Here is an 18,941-nt window from a genome sequence, read left to right on the forward strand (position 1 = left end):
CAGGACAGCGTTGGGGACCGGGACAAGCGGGGACAGGAGGGCTCCAGGAATTGGGTGCTGTGGTGGGGGTGCTCCACCCTGCTGCAGCCCAGGAGGCCCCTCAGTCCCCTGTGCTTGGGACTGCATTGCACAGAGCACCCGGGCTTCTTTCACGCGCAGCCTGTCTCAGGCTCCACGCACACTCAGCCTCGCACACAGATGGAGGCCCACGGGTGGACAGCGCACAGTGGGGATGATCTCAGAGCCTGCAGTGGCATCCCTGCCTTTCCACAACTGTGCTCCCTCCCACGCCCACCATGGCACAGCTGTAGGTCCTGCAGGAGCTTCTCCGAGCCTGACTTCCAGGTCCAAACCCAGGGAGGGGGCCGTGCTGGGGTCACAGCCCACATGGCCGAGGGTTGTCCCACACCCACTGTTCCATGCTGGGGCCAAGCCACAGGGTGTCTCACCCGGCTGCCGGAGGAAGGGAGCTCAGTGCATAGAACCCTCTTGGTGGTAAGACAGAGACCACACAAGCCAGCTTGTGTGCCAAGTTCTTGCAGCCGGGAACCCCACGGTGGGTCTGGCCGGCCTCAGAGTCCAGGTATTACTTGGGCTTTCTCCTCTCTGCACCTGTCAATCGTGTTCTCCCTCTCTCTCCCTCTCTGTCTCTGTCTCTGTCTCTCTCTCTCCCTCTCTGTCTCTGTCTCTCTCTCCCTCTGTCTCTGTCTCTCTCTCCCTCTCTGTCTCTGTCTCTCTCTCCCTCTCTGTCTCTCTGTCCCTCTCTCTCTGTGTCTCTTTGTCTCTGTCTCTCTTTCCCTCTCTGTCTCTGTCTCTCTGTCCCTCTCTCTCTGTGTCTCTTTGTCTCTGTGTCTCTCTCCCTCTCTGTCTCTGACTCTCTCTGTCTCTGTCTCTCTGTCCCTCTCTCTCTGTGTCTCTTTGTCTCTGTCTCTCTCTCCCTCTCTGTCTCCAACTCTCTCTGTCTCTGTCTCTTTGTGTCTCTCTGTCTGTCTCTCTCTTTCTATTCCGGGAGGAAGGAGGGCATTGAACCAAGTCCCAGTAGATGGCGGTCCTTGGACTGGCCTCGCTCATCCTCCTGGCTTTGGAGCTGGGCTTGCCTCCTCCCAAGCCTGCGCTGCACTGTTGGTTGTGGGTAATGAGAAACCCTGGCACCGGCTTCGGGGAAGGAAGTGGAGTTGCATTTATTGGGAGAATATTAGGGAAGCTGACGGATCCCAAAGCCAGATAGAGGGTTTGCTGAGCTCAGGGCTGGAAGACCGGTGGGACCTTCCTCCCTCTGCCCCCGTGGCCAGCTCCAGGTGTCTGGCTCCCTCCTAACTCTGGTTTGGAGAGGGCCCCCCACAACCCCAAGTGCTTCCTGTTGCAGATCCGTCACCCAAAGCGGCAGAATCAACCCCGTCCAGTGTCCACATCCACATTCAGGGAGGGGATGTTGGCTTCACTGCCCCCGGTAGAGCAGCCCGTGCAGCAGAGAATGCCCAGTGTGTGGGCAGCGGCCAGGGCAAGGTGAAGAGCCTGTCTCTGGCCACAGCTCCCACAGCCACCAAAGCAGCCAGCTGAGACCCCCTACAGCCTCTTGCTTCCCCTACGAGGGGCTGAACCCCTGAGCGTGCTCCCAGTCATAGCTGGTGTTAAGGAAAACGCAATTCTACCGCACCGAAAGTGCCAAACTATGGGCTAGAGCAGCGCTTGCCAAACCTAAGAAATGTCTGCACCGACTTGAAACAGAAACGTGTCCTCACGTCCCTCTTGGGGCCACAAGAGCCCAAGGGCTGAGGCCTCACTGCCAGGCTGTAGCGTGGCTCTCGTGGCTTGGAGAGGACGCTGTGCGTGGCTTCTGTTTGGCTGCGAGCGTCGCCTGAGCAGGTGTCTCCGTGGCATGCAGTCCTGCCCTTGTTTGCCCTCAGGGGAGGAACTGGCACACTGTCACCACTTCCAGGGGAAGCTGCTCCGTGCTGCCAGCAAAGTCTTCATTGAACTCGAGGCCTCTCTGCTTGGCCACAGCTAAAATTCGGCTCTCCACTCAGTGATGGCAAAAGTCACCAATGGGTAAACTGTTGCTGAAATTCACAAAGGAATCGTTTTGAAATTTTGAACTCAAAGGTCGGTAAAGAATCAATCTCTAACATAAAAATGTGTTTGGTATGTGTGTGGGGGTGTGTAAGTGTATGGTGCGTTTGTGTGGTATTTGTGTGTGGTGTGTGTGTGGTGTGCAGGGTATATATGTATGTGATGTGTGTGGTGTGTGTGTGGTTGGGTTGTGTGTTTGGTGTTTGGTATGTGTATGGTATCTGTGGGTGGTGTGTGTGTGCATGTGGTTGTGTTGTGTGGTATCTGTGCGTGTGATGCATGCGGTGTATGTGGGGGACTGTGTGTGGTGTGTGCTCTGTATGTGTGTGTGTGGTGTCTGGGGGATGCGTGTGGGGGTGTAGTGTGGGATGGGGTGTGTGTTTGTGGTTGTGTTGTGTGGTTGGTGCATGTGGTATATGTTTGTGTGATGTGTGTGGTGTTTGTAGTGCCTGTGGTATGTGTGATGAGTGTGGTGTATGTGTGGTTGTGGTGTGTGTGCTCTGTGTGTGCGTGTGGTGTGTGCAGTATGTGGGATGTGGTGTGTGTATGTGTTGTGTGTAGTATGTGTGATGTGTGTGATGTGTGTGGCGTATGTGAGGTTGTGTTGTGTGTGGCGTGTATGGTGTATGTGTGTGTGGTGTGTGGTGTATATATGGTGTGTGGCTTGTATATGGTATATGCGTATGTGGTATGTATGTGTGTGGAGAGGTGTGTGTGTGTGTGGTGTTTGTGTGGTGTGTGTGGTAGTATGTGTGTGTGATGTGTGTGGTGTGTGTGTGTGTGTGTGTGTGTGTGTTAATCACTTACTATCTTCATTTTCTCTGGACAACTTTGGGGAACAAAAGATCTGTAGCCTTTAATGCATTTATTCAACAAATCATTTCCTGCCTACCACGTGGCTCCACACTATTCCCAGGGGCTGGTGCTCCTCATAGAGGTGACACCTGCTCCAGGCCTTCTAGTCCCAGGCCCTCTTCCCAGGGCACCATGGGAATGTGTCGATCCTCATGGCAATCCTGTGAGAAGATACACGTATCCCCTGTTTCACCAGCGAGGAAGCCAAGGCACAGGTCAAAGAACTTGTCGGCCAGCACACAGCTGGAAAGTAGCAGTCGAGATGTGACCAAGGTATCCTGGTGCCAGAACCATGCTCCTAACGCTCCGCCAGCTGACTCAGCTGCACCTGCTGGGTGAGTGGATGTGTTACCCACGGTGGGTAGTACGGGTCTGCAGCAGCCTCAGTTCTTGCCTGCTCAGAAGAAAGAATTCGCTTGAGGGGCATAAGGCGGAAGAAGAGACAGAGACAAGTTTTGGAGCAGGAGTGGAAGTTCATTACAAAGCTTTGGAACGGGGCCGGGCGCGGTGGCTCACGCCTGTAATCCCAGCACTTTGGGAGGCCGAGGCGGGTGGATCACTAGGTCAACAGATCGAGACCATCCTGGTCAACATGGTGAAACCCCGTCTCTACTAAAAATACAAAAATTAGCTGGGCATGGTGGCGCGTGCCTGTAATCCCAGCTACTCGGGAGGCTGAGGCAGGAGAATTGCCTGAACCCAGGAGGTGGAGGTTACAGTGAGCTGAGATCGCGCCATTGCACTCCAGCCTGGGTAACAAGAGCGAAACTCCGTCTCAAAAAAAAAAAAAAAAAAAAAAAGCTTTGGAACAGGCGTGGAAAGAAAGAAAAGTGCACTTGGAAGAGGGCCAAGCAGGCCCCTTCAAGGCCAGAGTGGGCTTCGACCTCTGACTTGGGGCCTTGCCTCCCTACTTCCTTGGTTGGTCCCTTGGGGTGGGCTGTCCGCGTGCGCAGCGGCCTGTAGCGCTTGGGCGGGGAGCGCGCGCGGCCGGTTTCTGGAGCTGGGCACATGCTCATTTGAAGCGCTCTTCCCCTGTCAGTCGTGTTCCCACGGGAACGTCGTACACCGGTTAAACGCTCCCATTTTGCCTCTTAGTGCGCATGCTTGAACCCACTTGCCCAACTCCAGAGATCTTATTGGGAAGCTGCTGATCACCAGCTTCAGGGTTTTTTTTCCGTCTGTAGAGAAACAGACAGACTTGCTCTGCCACTGGCTACAACCAATTTTTATTTTAGAGACGCAGTTAGCCGCCACCTGCCCATCCCCTGACGGCTGCCTGACATTCCTGGCTGGGAGTCCCTCTCCTGCCCTGCTCCTGCCTGACTCCCTACCCTAACAGATGTCAGAGAGGGACAGATGAACCAGGGAGAAGAGCAATCTGATTCTGGTGGGCTCTGTTACCGTTTGGGTTTTCAAATATATATATATATATGAATATTATGAAGTTCTTGTACTTGAGGGTTTCTAGTTTTGATTAATTTGGAAAATTTGGGGTCATTCCAAAATTATTCTGCCCTCCCTCTGGGACTCCCAATTTCATAAATCTGCAGATATTTGTATTCACCTGACACTGTTCCTTAGGTCTCTGAGGCTCTGTTGCTTTCTTAGATCTTTTATCCCACAGTGCTTCTTTTTAGATTCTATCGACATGTCTCCAAATTGAGTGACCTTTGTTTCTGCCGTACTTAGTCTATGAAGCCCACCCAGTGAATGTTCAATTCAGATGATGTATTTTACAACTAAAAGTTCTATTTGGTTCTTTATATCATCTTTTTTTCTTATGTTCAAATTTTTTTTTTAATCTTTAAGCATATTTGTAATAGGTTTTTTTTTTTTTTTTTTTTTTTCCGAGGTGAAGTTTCTCTCTTGTTACCCAGGCTGGTGTGCAATGGTGTGATCTCAGCTCACCGCAACCTCCGCCTCCTGGGTTCAGGCAATTCTCCTGCCTCAGCCTCCTGAGTAGCTGGGATTACAGGCACACGCCACCATGCCCACCTAATTTTTTTGTGTGTTTTTAGTAGAGACAGGGTTTCACCGTGTTGACCAGGATGGTCTCGATCTCTTGACCTCGTGATCCACTCGCCTCAGCCTCCCAAAGTGCTGGGATTACAGGCATGAGCCACCGCGCCCAGCCCTGTAATAGTTTTTAAAGTTGTTGCCTGCTAATTCGATTCTCTCTTTCACTTCTGGGTATGTATGTATTGACTAACTTTTCTCCTGGCTATGGATCACATTTTCCAGCTTCTTTATGTCTAGTAATTTTTTATGGGATGCTGGACATTACAGTGGTATACTGCTAAGCAAGTGTATTTCATTGGCCTCTTTTGAAGATTGTTGTGTTTTGTTTAGTAGGTATTTGAGTAACGTGCTTATGAGATCTATTCTTTTGAGGCTAGTTTTTAAGGTTTGCTAGGGAAGGTTTAGGGCCACTTTTTTTCTAGGTCTAATTTAGCTTCTCTCCTAAGGGGTGACCCCTTTAAAATCTTTAGTGAATGTCTCGGGTTTTTCAGTGAGGTCTTTTTATTCTGGCCTGACCAGAATCAGTTGCAGGATTCCTGGGAAGGTTTTCTTTATAGCTTCCCGATAGTTCTTTCCAACATCTGCTGCAAGTTCATTCTACACATGCATAGTTAGCATTCAGCAACAGGCTCAATGACATTCTTATGTAGACTTCTGGGATTCTTTCTTCTATTGCTCCCTACTCCCTTCTCTGAAAATTATAGGCACCCCAACCTCGCTAAGTCCCATCTCTGTCTTCTCAACAAAAAGACCACCATGTTCTGCTCGGGCTTCTCCTCTCTGGAGCACAATCTAAAAACTCAGGCAGCCGCAGTAATCTTAAGGCTCACCTCATGTTTATTCCCTAATCGGCCACAGTCCTGTGCTACTTATCGCCCACTGTCTGAAAACAGCCGTTACCTATATTTTTTTCAAGGTTTTTCATTGTTTACTGTGGAAGGACAAGTCCAGTACCAGTTATTCCAACATGTCTGGAAGTCAACTTCTCTGCTTTACTCATTTTCCAACAAAATTATATTAGTATGTTTTACATCAGAAAAACACAACGATAGAATATATATATATATGTAAAGAACAATCTATTGCTCTATTTTTCTTAAATTTATCTGAAATAAATGCTTTTTATTTTTAGCCTGGATATTATAATTTTAAAAAGAAACTTGTTGTTTTCACAGCCCATACCCCAAATATTAAGTTAGATTCTTTTTTGCTGTAACACAAAGGCCAATCTCTTGACATAGTCTTTTCGCCATAGATTTTCATGTCACCCACATATATTCTGGGGTTCTAAGTAGCAAACAGTAGGTACTCAGTATCACCTTTCTTTTTAGTGAAAGAAACAATCTTTTGGGGCCTTAGTTTCTTTTGCAAAAATAAAAATCATAATAGCTTCTTTCTAAGTTACGACTCTGGTTTAAATGTTTGTCCCTTCTGAAACTCATGTTGAAACTTGATCCCCAGTGAGGCCATCTTGAGAGGTAAGGCATTTGAAAGGTGATTGGATCATGAGGGCTCCACTCACATAAATGGATTAATTTGCTTGTGCGTTTGTGGATGAAGGGGGTTCGTGGATTAATGTCTTATCACAAGAGTGGGTTTGTTATCACGATGAGAGCGGGTCTGTTATGAAAGTCGGGTTGATTCTCTTGGGCGCTTTCTCACCACATGATGCCCTGTGCCGCCTCAGGGCTTTGTAGAGTCCCCCTGCCAGCAAAATGGCTCTCGATGGATGTGGCCGCTTGACCTGGGACTTCACAACCTTCAGAACTGTGAAGAAATAAATTTCTTTTCTTTATAAATAATCCAGTCTTGGGTATTCAGTTGTAGAAACGGGAAATAGACTAAGACAGTTACTGTGAAGAGTAAGGTTATTTCTTGATAGATAGTCTTGCATATAGTAGACACATAAACAATATGTTTAACAAGAATTTGTGAAACAGTTAAAACTTTGGCTCCAGTATCCTGCTGTTCCTTTAAACAGTATTCAGTAAAGGTCATCATCTCCTACTCCTGATGAAACTCAGACAGGCTCATGAATTCTCTGTTCCCTCCTAGGTAATAGATGGTCCTTCCACAGCTTTAAATCACAACACTGTCTCCATTCAGAAATGTGAATGTCCTGCCTAAGATATTCATCAGATTCTGAACTTGATTTAATAGCCAGTGCCCTCTCCTCCCCAGTGTCCCTGCAGCCCAGCAGCCTACAGAGGGTGTTATGTGGGTGGATACTATCTTTCTTTTCTTTAAAAAAAAAATCACCGAAATATTACTTTGCTGAGGATTTAACTTAAAAAATCCAAATATTTAAATGGCTAATGATAGCCCTGGGTGTTTTTCATTTCTGTATGAATTTTAATGCTTACAGTTAGGCCTGAAAATCCACAGAAGCATTCATGGGGTGGGGGGGGGCTGTTGCTCTGTGGTGCTGGAGAAGCACTCGAATTTGGGGCTCATTTCCAGACAGTGCCCTGTTCTGTAATAGGATCTCTGACCAGATGAACGGGGCTCTGAGTGCTCAGCCACGGGGGTCTCATCTGTGCTGGAGAAACGGGACCCAGAACCACAGCAGACAGATGACCGCTGCTGGAAGGAAGCTCCCAGGCCACAAGACAATCCCTTCGCTCAGGGCAGGGCAGCTGAGCTCACTTCCCCAAGGCCACCCAGGAGAAACCAGCAGAGCCGGGGCAGAGGTCAGCCTTCAGCTACTATGAATAATTTCGTTTAAAATACCAAGTGGTCTTCAAAATCTACACCCTTTCTAAGTCAGCAAAAATCAGGTGAGATTCACAAGTGGTGTCTGGAGCTGCTTTCTCCACATTCCGTGAGGATTTCTGACCCTTGCAAGGCTTCCTTCCAGGGAGACAAGAGTGAGTTAAGTATCTTCTCTGCTTTTAGGGAACTCATCATCTGGACAGGTTGAATGATGGGATAAGATTTAAGAGAAACTGACTAAAATGCAATCTTAATTCCAAAAAGCTCATGAACAGTAATAGGATGAAGAAGACAAGATTAATAACAACAGACGTAGGAAGGCGTGTGCGCTGCGTTCCCCGGAAACGGGTCAACCTGCAGCCTCACGGAGCACGCGCCTGGCTCTGTTTGTCTTTCTTGGAACAAGGTCCACAGACGAGGACAGCTGTGTCCTCCTTCCCCCGGTCCCATGAGAGGACGTCTCCTGTTTTTAGTCTCACAGACCACTTTTTAAGCCATCCATAAAAGGAGCTAGGGAAGTATGTCTGGGATCGATAAGGGACTGAAGTCCGTGTTTACAGAGGATTTTTCCCACCTAAGGAAGAGTTATGAGGGGCTCTGCTGCTCTCTTCCTGTAGCTGGGGAAGCACTGAGGGCGGAGGGCGTGACCTGTGTGGGCCTGAGGGTCAGAACCTGAGCTGGCATGGAGACAGGTAGGTCGTTCTGTTTTGTTTTGTTTTGTTTTTGAGACTGAGTCTTGCTCTGTCTCCCAGGCTGGAGCGTAATGCTGGGACCTCAGCTCACTGCAACCTCCACCTCCCAGGTTCAAGTGAGTCTCCTGCCTCAGTTTCCCGAGTAGCTGGGATTACAAGCAACCGCCACCACGCCCCACTAGTTTACATGTTTTTAGTAGAGATGGCGTTTCACCATGTTGGCAAGGCTGGTCTCGGACTCCTGTCCTCAGGTAATCAACCCACCTTGGCCTCCCAAAGTGCTGGGGTTACAGGTATGAGCCCCTGCGCTGGCTGAAACATGCAGCTTTTAATGCAGCATTTTCCCTAAATTACAGTGTCATGTCTTTATTGATAATGTCTTCACATATTTCAAAATTCAAAGAATGCAAAGAGCATTTTCATAAAAATCGTCATCCATCTAGTTCCCTCCCTGGAGACAAGAATATTGTCTCCTGCGGATCCATGATAGAAGAATCACTGATTAAAGAATATCAGCGATAGAAGAATCTTCTCACAGGTAAAGAGTTGTTCATGCGTGGAATGGGCTGAGGCAAGTGGTAACGCGGGCTCCATCACTGAGGGGTTAAGGCCACTTGCAGGGCTGACGTGTAGGGAATCAGATGAAAGCACACAGCCGTACCTCGACGTCCCTCCAACCCTGAGACGCCACGGCGTGACTCCCTTCCCCTGCTGTGAATGGTGAGTGGTGGAAACTCAGAGCCACGTGGTGCTGCCTTCCCGAACCCCCCACCTGTTTCACCCTTAACCCACACGGTGCAGCAGGGGCAGTGTTGTGCCACCAGCAGAGGCTCCCTTTCCTGCTCAGCTTTGCTTCCTGGAAGCTCTCTGGTGCTCTGCACAGTGACCCTTGTCCCCTCCGCAGTTTCACCCCAGCCCTTCACCCAGCGTCTCTGCAGCGGCCCCACCTCCCTGTTCTCCTGTGGTCTCTACAGTTTCTGCTCCTCCCTTTCTGTTCCTTGGACCCTCGGTCCTGTCACATGCAGAGGTCTTTCTCTATCCTGCTGACCTGGCTTCCTGAACCCCAGCAGGCAGCGTCCTCACATTGTCTCTGGGTGACCCATCTGGCAGGTCTGTGAAATTCCACCGGAGGGGGAAGTCCAGAGATCACGGATATCGACCCAGGAGACACAGTGTAACTGGCCAGCCCAGCTTGTTCAGATCAGAATCAGTCTTTACAACACTAACGAAAATGGCCTCATAAACTAATAACACCACACTCTCTTACTAAGAATAGCCACAGAGGTATGAGTTTCAGAAGCTATTTTTCATATGGTTTCATTTGAAATTAAAATTTTTAGCACCAATATTTCTACACTGTGGTCAGCAATTAAACAGTTCACAAAAGACAGCACAGCCCTGGCCTCTGTCAGCCGGAGGCTGCCTCACCTCCTCCCCGTCCAGCCCACCATGTGTCCCTGGAAGGAGCCAATCTGGTCCTCAGAGCGATAGGCACACAGACCCATGGGCTCTTCACTGCGACTCCACGGTGGTGGTGCTGAGGTGGGCTCTGTTTCAGAGACGGAGACCCCACAGCACGGAGGTGGGTGTCATCCTCTGAGCTGAGCAGGCCTAGAGCAGCAGGGCCAGGGTCTCCTGTCTCCAAGGCATCCTGTCACTGCTTCAGACTCCTGGTGAGCAAGGGTTCAGGGCACTGGCCCATCGGTGGTCACAGCCCAGCTATTTCAAAGGAAGACAGGCTATAGGTGTCTGAAGAAGGTACAAATCGCAGACCAATATAAACGCCAACAAGATCAGGGTCTTGGAAGAGAAGATTCTGACATCGGACTTCCTGGTTTGGATCTGACTCTGCCAGCTGAGCAAGCCACAGCCACTTCCTCCCTCCCTCTGTGCCTCAGTTTCCTCAGCCATCCCAAGGGGTGAACATCACCTGCCCTGCAGCGTGGCAAGTACCCAGTGAGGCAGTGTGCGTTTTTCCTGGTGCAGTGCCTGGCACGCGGTTCGAGTTCCATGATGTCTGCTGTGGTTCCTGCCAACCTCGCTTTTTCGCATGCGCTGGGGCTATTGGGCTTCTATTTTCTGGGCCCAAATGTAAGACTCAGAATGAGGAACTTACTGCGACCACAGGCACGCAGGCAGGGAGAGCCGGGCCAGCCCTGCGTGGACCCAGCCATTCCAATCTGCTTGTCAGAAACTTGGAAGCTTCTGACGGAGGTGAACAGCTGAAATTAGTTCATTTAATTTAAGTTCATCCATAAACAGCATGAATGATGAATTAAGAGAAGTGGAAATATAAGGCAGTAGCAGAAAAATACAACTCAACCCAGAAAACAACCACCTGATAGAAAAAACCCACAAGAACAGTCCTCAGGGGGAAGGCATCGAGGCAGCAGCAGGATTTCCAAGGCTGCGAAGGAAGCGTGGAAACCAGGGGAGATCTCGTGTACTCTGAGCGTCATCGCCGGCAGAGCCTGCAAGACCGTGACCGTGGATGGCAGCCACTGCCACCCTAACACTGCATGGGCACAATCTCACATTCGCTCATTCCCTCATTTACACATTCACAAATTCAGTCATTCACGGATTCCTTCGTTCACGCATCTACTCATTCACACGTTCCTTCATTTCCTCACTCATGCATTCCCTCATTCCCTCATACATGGATTCACTCATTTCCTGATTCATGCATTCACTCATTCCCTCATTCCCTCATACATGGATTCACTCATTCCCTGATTCATGCATTCATTCATTCTGTCCGCAGCTCTTCATCCCATCCCTGCTGGGCGCCAGGCCTCATGCCAAGACTGCCTCTCCCTCGTGGAGCTTCAGTGTCAAACTCCAGTCCATGTGGCTGCTCCAGGTCACAGCAAACAACTCCTGCTATGCCTGAAGGAAACTCAAACATGAAATTTAAGCAGAAACTTGATGTATTTATCTCTGTGGTACCTGAGTGGGAAGAGTAGAAAGGAGAATTTCTGCTAGAATTTTCTAGAAAGAGAATGATCTTAAGTTTGACAAAACACTTAAACAGACCCTTAGTTACACAGAAGAAAAGTCTTAGGCTTGAAAAAGAGAGGTTTAGATAATAAGAGAAGTGTGTGTGTGTGTGTGTGTGTGTGTGTGTGTGTGTGGTCTACATGAGCAATGTATATATACAGGTCTATGCGATGTGTATGTATCTGTCTGTGTGTGGATGGTGGATGGAAGAGAGAGAAATGTCAGTAGGAACCCCCAAGGATGGCGTGCCCATGTGGAAGGTGCTCACGTGGCGGGGACAGACAGTGCCGGCCACAGCAGTGATGGGTGCTCTCTGGCTTCCAGCCTTTCCACATCCTTGCTTCCCTTCTCCCTTGTCCCTGGTACAGCCTGCTGTGCACAGCCGTGTGCACTGGTGGTTCCAGGCAGGATGCTGTGGTGGGGGCTGCCCATGCTGGGTGCTCTGTGGAGTGGGGTGGTTCTGGATGGGATGGTGTGGTGGGGGCTGTCCATGCTGGGTGCTCCGTGGTGTTGGGTGGTTCTGGGCGGGATGGTGTGGTGGGGGCTGTCCATGCTGGGTGCTCCGTGGTGTTGGGTGGTTCTGGACGGGATGGTGTGGTGGGGGCTGTCCATGCTGGGTGCTCCGTGGTGTTGGGTGGTTCTGGACGGGATGGTGTGGTGGGGGCTGTCCATGCTGGGTGCTCCGTGGTGTTGGGTGGTTCTGGACGGGATGGTGTGGTGGGGGCTGTCCATGCTGGGTGCTCTGTGGAGTGGGGTGGTTCTGGATGGGATGGTGTGGTGGGGGCTGTCCATGCTGGGTGCTCCGTGGTGTTGGGTGGTTCTGGGCGGGATGGTGTGGTGGGGGCTGTCCATGCTGGGTGCTCTGTGGAGTGGGGTGGTTCTGGGCGGGATGGTGTGGTGTGGGCTATCCATGCTGGGTGCTCTGTGGTGTTGGGTGGTTCTGGGCGGGATGGTGTGCTGGGGGCTGTCCATGCTGGGTGCTCCGTGGTGTGGGGTGGTTCTGGGCGGGATGGTGTGCTGGGGGCTGTCCATGCTGGGTGCTCCGCGGTGTGGGGTGATTCTGGATGGGATGGTGTGCTGGGGGCTGTCCATGCTGGGTGCTCCGTGGTGTGGGGTGGTTCTGGGCGGGATGGTGTGCTGGGGGCTGTCCATGCTGGGTGCTCTGTGGAGTGGGGTGGTTCTGGGCGGGATGGTGTGCTGGGGGCTGTCCATGCTGGGTGCTCCGTGGTGTGGGGTGGTTCTGGGCGGGATGGTGTGCTGGGGGCTGTCCATGCTGGGTGCTCCGCGGTGTGGGGTGATTCTGGATGGGATGGTGTGCTGGGGGCTGTCCATGCTGGGTGCTCCGTGGTGTGGGGTGGTTCTGGGCGGGATGGTGTGCTGGGGGCTGTCCATGCTGGGTGCTCTGTGGAGTGGGGTGGTTCTGGGCGGGATGGTGTGCTGGGGGCTGTCCATGCTGGGTGCTCCGTGGTGTGGGGTGGTTCTGGGCGGGATGGTGTGCTGGGGGCTGTCCATGCTGGGTGCTCCGCGGTGTGGGGTGATTCTGGATGGGATGGTGTGGTGGGGGCTGTCCATGCTGGGTGCTCCGTGGTGTTGGGTGGTTCTGGACGGGATGGTGTGCTGGGGGCTGTCCATGCTGGGTGCTCCGTGGTGTTGGGTGGTTCTGGACGGGATGGTGTGCTGGGGGCTGTCCATGCTGGGTGCTCCGTGGTGTTGGGTGGTTCTGGACGGGATGGTGTGCTGGGGGCTGTCCATGCTGGGTGCTCTGTGGAGTGGGGTGGTTCTGGGCGGGATGGTGTGGTGGGGGCCGTCCATGCTGGGTGCTCTGCAGTGTGGGGTGGTTCTGTGCAGGATGGCGTGGTGGGGGCTCCCCATGCTGGGTGCTCCACAGTGTGGGGTGAGGACAGCTGCCCAGAGGGACAGCCCCCACCCCTGCAGGGAGGACCGAGGGAAAATGCACCCACAGGACCCAGGGCTGCATGTGCTGAGCTGGGGAGGGAGGATGGGGCACAGAAACCCTGGGGAGGGCACTGCACAGCTGTGGCCTCACCAGGGGCTTGGATCTCTGTGAGATACTCAAAGAAGAGGCAGCATGGAAGGATGGCCTGAGCTGGGCACAGAGGGTTCCACGGGGTTTCAATTAGCGAGTGCCCTTGAGGTAGAGTCATCCCAGAGGGCAAGCTCTGCACCCTCAGGTCTCCATGCCCTTCAATCTCTTCTCATCCAAGGTCAACCGAGGCACAGAACCCCCACCATAGACAGTGTGCAGCATAGCAGGTGCTCAGCAGGGTGGGGCAGATGGGGGATCTGCTCAGCTAAAATGCAGCAGATGCGTGGGTGCTTATGCCAGGCCAGGTGACAGGGAGCCCTGTTTCTATGCCTGCAGAGCCCACGGCCCCCATGAGACAGCTGGATTAGTCTGTTTTCACGCTTCTGATAAAGACATAAGACTGGGAAGAAAAAGAGCTTTAATGGACTTACAGTTCCACATGGCTGGGGAGGCCTCACAATCATGGCAGAAGGCAATGAGGCGCCAGTCGCGTCTTACACGGATGGCAGCAGGCAGCGAGAGAGCTTGTGCAGAACTCCTCTTTATAAAACCAACAGATCTCATGAAACTTATTCACTATCATGAGAACAGCATGAGAAAGACCAGCCCCTCATCATTCAATTACCTCCCACTGGATCCCTCCCACACATGTGGGAATTCTGGGAATTACAATTCAAGATGAGATTTGGGTGGAGGCCCAGCCAAACTATATCACCAGTCAAGGGGGTTGGAGGATAAGGGGAGGGGGGTCCTAGACTGTGCCCAGTCAGTTCTCAAGCAGGCCAAGACCAGCAGGACCACCCCCTGCCCTCATCTGGCTGCAGGTGCACAGCAGCCCAGCTGTGGCTGGAGGTCCTGGTGTCTGGGGATTCCTGGGGGTGGTCAGTAATTCCATGAGTTCCCAGCTGAGGCTCTGTGCCTACCTTTTGCTGCTTGTCTTGCCAGCCAAGGAGACCCAGCTACCCGTTCTGGTCCAGGAGCTGCCGGCACACATGGCCATGGCGCCCTGGAAACCTGCTGGTGCCATGCTGTGCTGGGAGGCACACCCTGAGCAGGAAGCGAAAGCTGCCCATTAACCATTGCTTATGTTGAGAAATACTGAAATTGTTGGGTTGAGATGTGGTAGGTTAAATGCAATACATTATTCAAATGAGCTGTATCTGTTTCCCTTTACTTTTTTAAGGTGGCTCCTGGAAGCGTCAACTCCCGCAAGCATCGCATTTCTGGGGAGCAGCGCTGCCGCCAGCTGCGTCTCGTCAGTCTCTGACCTCCCACACCCTCCGAGCTCAGGGTGAGCACCGCAGGGCTGAAGGAAGCCTCATCTGATGGACGGGAGCCTCGCCTGGAGTTGGTCAGGAAGGAAGGAAGTCTGGTCCTCCCCACCCCACCCCGTGGTCAGCAGCCTCTGAGCAGGAGTTGGCGGGACCTGGCCAGCAGCCCCATCACCTTCATCCATGAAACCTGACCTTCCCGCCTACTCCTGGGCTCCCAGGTGGGTGTGCGGCCACCCAACCTCCCCAGCTCCTCCCTAGTGGGTGTGTGACCAGCCCTCGCCAGCGAGGACACAGCTTTCTAAGGGCTGGAGAGTGCAGCCACGACAAGGGAGCGGCCAGCCAGAAGGGAGCGATGACCACCCGGCTGGCCCTGGAATTGCTGCAGCCCTCAGAAAGGCCACCCACAAAGCAAGCTCCAAGGAAACACCACCGGAGCAGGGCTGAACCAGAAACGGGAGTGGGCGGGGTCTGGTTGAGAAGGAGCTGCTGGTCCTGGCATGAGCCCGTGTGGCGGCCACAGGAGGCCACATGCCTAAGTTAGCCTTGGCATGCCACTGCCACAACCTCTTTACTCCATCTGCAATCAAACAGGTCCCACCTAAGACAGCCGCGCTACAAATCTGGAGGCCAGGGCAGGGAGAAAGACAGATGAACCAATAAAAAACACATTTTTTTCCCCATAGAAAATGTGTCCACGGTCACAGGGCAAAAGTTGCTCATAGCTTTCAAGTCACCCCAGGCTGCCCCTCAAGGGCAAAATGGACAAGGAGGAATAAAATTTCTCTTCCTGGTCCTTCCCTGGTCTGCTGGGCCCCACTCCCCATCAGCTGGGGGGAACCGACCGTGTGCCGAGAGCAGCTGACCCTGGTGGCTCCCTCTGCCCAGATCCCAGCGCCACAGGACATGCAGCCCCTCAGCAGGAACAAATGTGGGACCATGGGCATGGACCAGGGCCAGCCAACGGGAGATCAGCATGGGATGGGTCTGTCTTCAGTTTCGGGCTGAGGCCATCTAAGTGGAGGGCTGGTGCTATCTAAGTGGAGGGCTGAGGCCGTCTATGTGGTGGGCTGGGTCTGTCTTCAGTTTTGGGCCGAGGCCATCTAAGTGGAGGGCTGGTGCCGTCTGAGTGGAGGGCTGAGGCTGTCTATGTGGAGGGCTGGGGTGCCTGCTGCTGCCTGCATGTGCAAGCTCTTCCACTTCAGCAGCCCAGAGGATGGAGCCCCATGGCCTTCGGGAGACCCCATTAGGGCTCTCATGAACACAGAGAGGAGGACACCCCAGGCTGAGCAGCCTGACCCAAATAGCAGGTCTGTCACCAGCCTGTAGGGGACAGGAGGACAGTCAGTCGGAGGGGGAGCCTGCCAGACAGAGCTCTGGTGGAGGCTGCTGGGTGGTCCTTAGGAAGGGCAAGAGGGCTGAGCCGGGCGCTTCCAGCCAGATCCGTGGTGGGACACAGCTGTCCCAGGAAGGGCTGAGGCCTGTGGCCAGCAGCTCTCCGCAGCCCAGGCCATGGCTGGAGGCCAACAGTCTTCCCTGAAGCCTGGGGAATGAGCCGTTATTCCTGACCTCTGCACACAGAGTTTCATTGTACTCACAAGAAATCACTGTTTGCAGAGTCACGTGACCAAATTCTAAATGCTAAGACCCAGGCCACTCTAGACAAGTCCTCTGGTAATCCTCCAAAGAGGTTCAGGGCACCCGGGAAGCCACGGGGATGGCCTGGCAGCCGACGGCTCGAGGGTCAAGAGTGTGAGCCCGGCTGGGTGACAGCGAGACACAGCTGCACACGGCGGGAGGTGTGCCGAGGTCCAGCCGAGGTCCTGCCAGGCTGTGCAAGAGGAGATGCAGGAAACTAACCCAAGACAGCATTCTAAACCAGACGACAGGCCGTCACCCCAGCAGCAAGCTCTCCTGATGAGGGCCGGTGCTAAGGGTCCTCGGCTCTGCAGGCCTCGGAGCAAGCTCTCCTAATGAGGGCCGGTGCTAAGGGTCTTCAGCTCTGCAGGCCTCGGCGTCTCTGTTACCACCGCTCAGCTTGCTGTAAAGTGAAAGCAGCCGGGACACACAGAGGATAAGCGTGGCTGCCACGGTGAACCTTTGTTTACAGAAGCAGGCTGGATCTGGCACGGGCAGAAGTGTGCCATCCTGCTCTAGAGCAGCTCAGGGGACAGCGGTTTATGGACTGTGGTTAATGGCCGTATTCTCTCTCAGTGGCCTGTCTTGGGGCCAGACCAGATTTATTTTTTGTTTGTTTGTTTGAGACGGAGTCTCGCTCTGTCACCCAGGCTGGCGTGCAGTGGCGAAGTCTCAGCTCACTGCAACCTCCACCTCCCAGGTTCAAGTAATTCCCCTGCCTCCGCCTCCCAAGTAGCTGGGATGACAGGTGCACACCGCCATGTCTGGCTAATTTTTGTATTTTTAGTAGAGACGGGATTTCACTATGTTGGTCAGGTTGGCCTCGAAGTCCTGAGTTCAGGTGATCCTCCCACCTTGGCCTCCCAAAGTGCTGAAACTACAGGCGTGAGCCACCGAGCCCAGCCCAGATTTATTTTGAATGAGGGTTGTCAATTCTTGTCATGTCGTTTTATTTCATTAAGTTGGTCTTAATGAAATTCTTAAGACAAGAATAGAGAAAAAAGGATGAAGAGGAATGAGCAAAGTCTCCAAGAAATACGGGACTATGTGAAAAGACCCAATCTATGTTTGATTGGTGTACCTGAATGTAATGGAGAGAATGAATCCAAGCTGGAAAATACTTTTCAGGATATTATCCAGGAAAATTTTCCCAATCTAGCAAGGCAGGACACTATTCAACCCCAGGTAATACAGACAACAACACAAAGATATTCCTCAAGAAGAGCAACCCCAAGGCACATAATCGTTAGATTCACCAGGATCGAAATGAAGGAGAAAATACTAAGGGCAGCCAGAGAGAAAGGCCAGGTTACCCATAAAGGGAAGCCTATTAGACTTACAGCAGATCTCTCAGTGGAAACCCTACAAGCCAGAAGAGAGTGGGGGCCAATATTCAACATACTTAAAGAACAGAACTTTCAGCCTAGAATCTCATATCCTGCCAAACTAAGCTTCACAATTGAAGGAAAAATAAAATCTTTTATGAACAAGCAAGTACTCAGAGATTTTATTACCACCAGGCCTGCTTTATAAGAACTTCTGAAAGAAGCATTATACATAGGAAGGAACAACCAGTATGAGCCTTTCTAAAAACATACCAAAAAGTAAAGAGCATCAACATAAAGAAGAATTTACATCAACGAATGGATAAAACAGCCAGTTAACATCAAATGGCAGTAACCCTAAATTTAAATCGACTAAATTCCCCAATCAAAAGATACAGCCAAAACCTAATGGTATATCCAAAGATACACAAAGACTCAAAACAAAAGGTTGGAGAAAAATTTACCAACCAAATGGAGAGCAAAAATGAATAAATAAACAAAAAGCAGGAGTTGCAATTCTCACATTTGATAAAATAGATTTCAAAGCAACAAAGATACAGTGGTAAAAGGATCAATGCAACAATAAGAGCTCTTAATACCCAGATACATAAGACCCATAACGAGATTTAGACTCAACGAGACAGAAAATTAATAAGGATATCCAGGACTTCAACTCAGATCCGGAACGAGTAAACTCAATAAATATTTATAGAGTTCTCCATGTTAAATACACAAAATATTGATCGGCCATTATTAATACCCATTTTTAGAATGAAGCAATATTCCTGTTCTCTCTCCCTCTTTTTCTTCCTCTTTCTTCCTCTCCTTCTCTCCTTTTTTTACTTTTCAACATCCTAGTTCCTCACCTCTACTCAATACATTCCTCTGAACACCTGATTCCTTGTGATTCTCCTGTCCCACTGAAACCTCCAGTCCATTAAAAAAAAAAAATGCTGCTTAATATAAAAAAAAAAAAAAAGCTTGGAGCACACTTTTGGCTTATCAGGTTCATGTATTCTTTATAAAAAAAAAAAGAATGAGCGTTGTTAGACGTCAGCGTTTAGCCGAGCTCTGCCTCCTTGCCATTGCTCATGCGTTTACACACACACACAGACCCCACCAAGGGTTCACTACCGTCCTTAGTCAAGTATCTTTGGCCTCAGCCATGCTGAGTCTTGTGTAGACATTATGTGCCATACTGTTTTGGGCATAGGAGACGTAAGTGGGAACTCCCTGGCGAGGGCCACTGCACTGACCATCCCAGCTCCTTGAAGGTGAAAAGGAAACGGAGAATGCGCGGCTGGAGCTGGGA

At 51.5% G+C, this 18,941-nt stretch overlaps 1 long non-coding RNA gene across 1 annotated transcript; it reads left to right on the plus strand.

The window, feature by feature from the left end:
- Positions 1 to 8,045: 8,045 nt before the first annotated feature.
- On the plus strand, positions 8,046 to 18,620 carry LOC144582371 (uncharacterized). The gene is made up of 2 exons (XR_013534957.1): positions 8,046 to 8,348; positions 14,579 to 18,620. It is a non-coding gene; the product is annotated as an uncharacterized LOC144582371 (long non-coding RNA).
- Positions 18,621 to 18,941: the final 321 nt, after the last annotated feature.

Source organism: Callithrix jacchus, chromosome 4 (genome assembly GCF_049354715.1).
Source record: "Callithrix jacchus isolate 240 chromosome 4, calJac240_pri, whole genome shotgun sequence".
Classification (NCBI taxonomy): domain Eukaryota; kingdom Metazoa; phylum Chordata; class Mammalia; order Primates; family Cebidae; genus Callithrix; species Callithrix jacchus.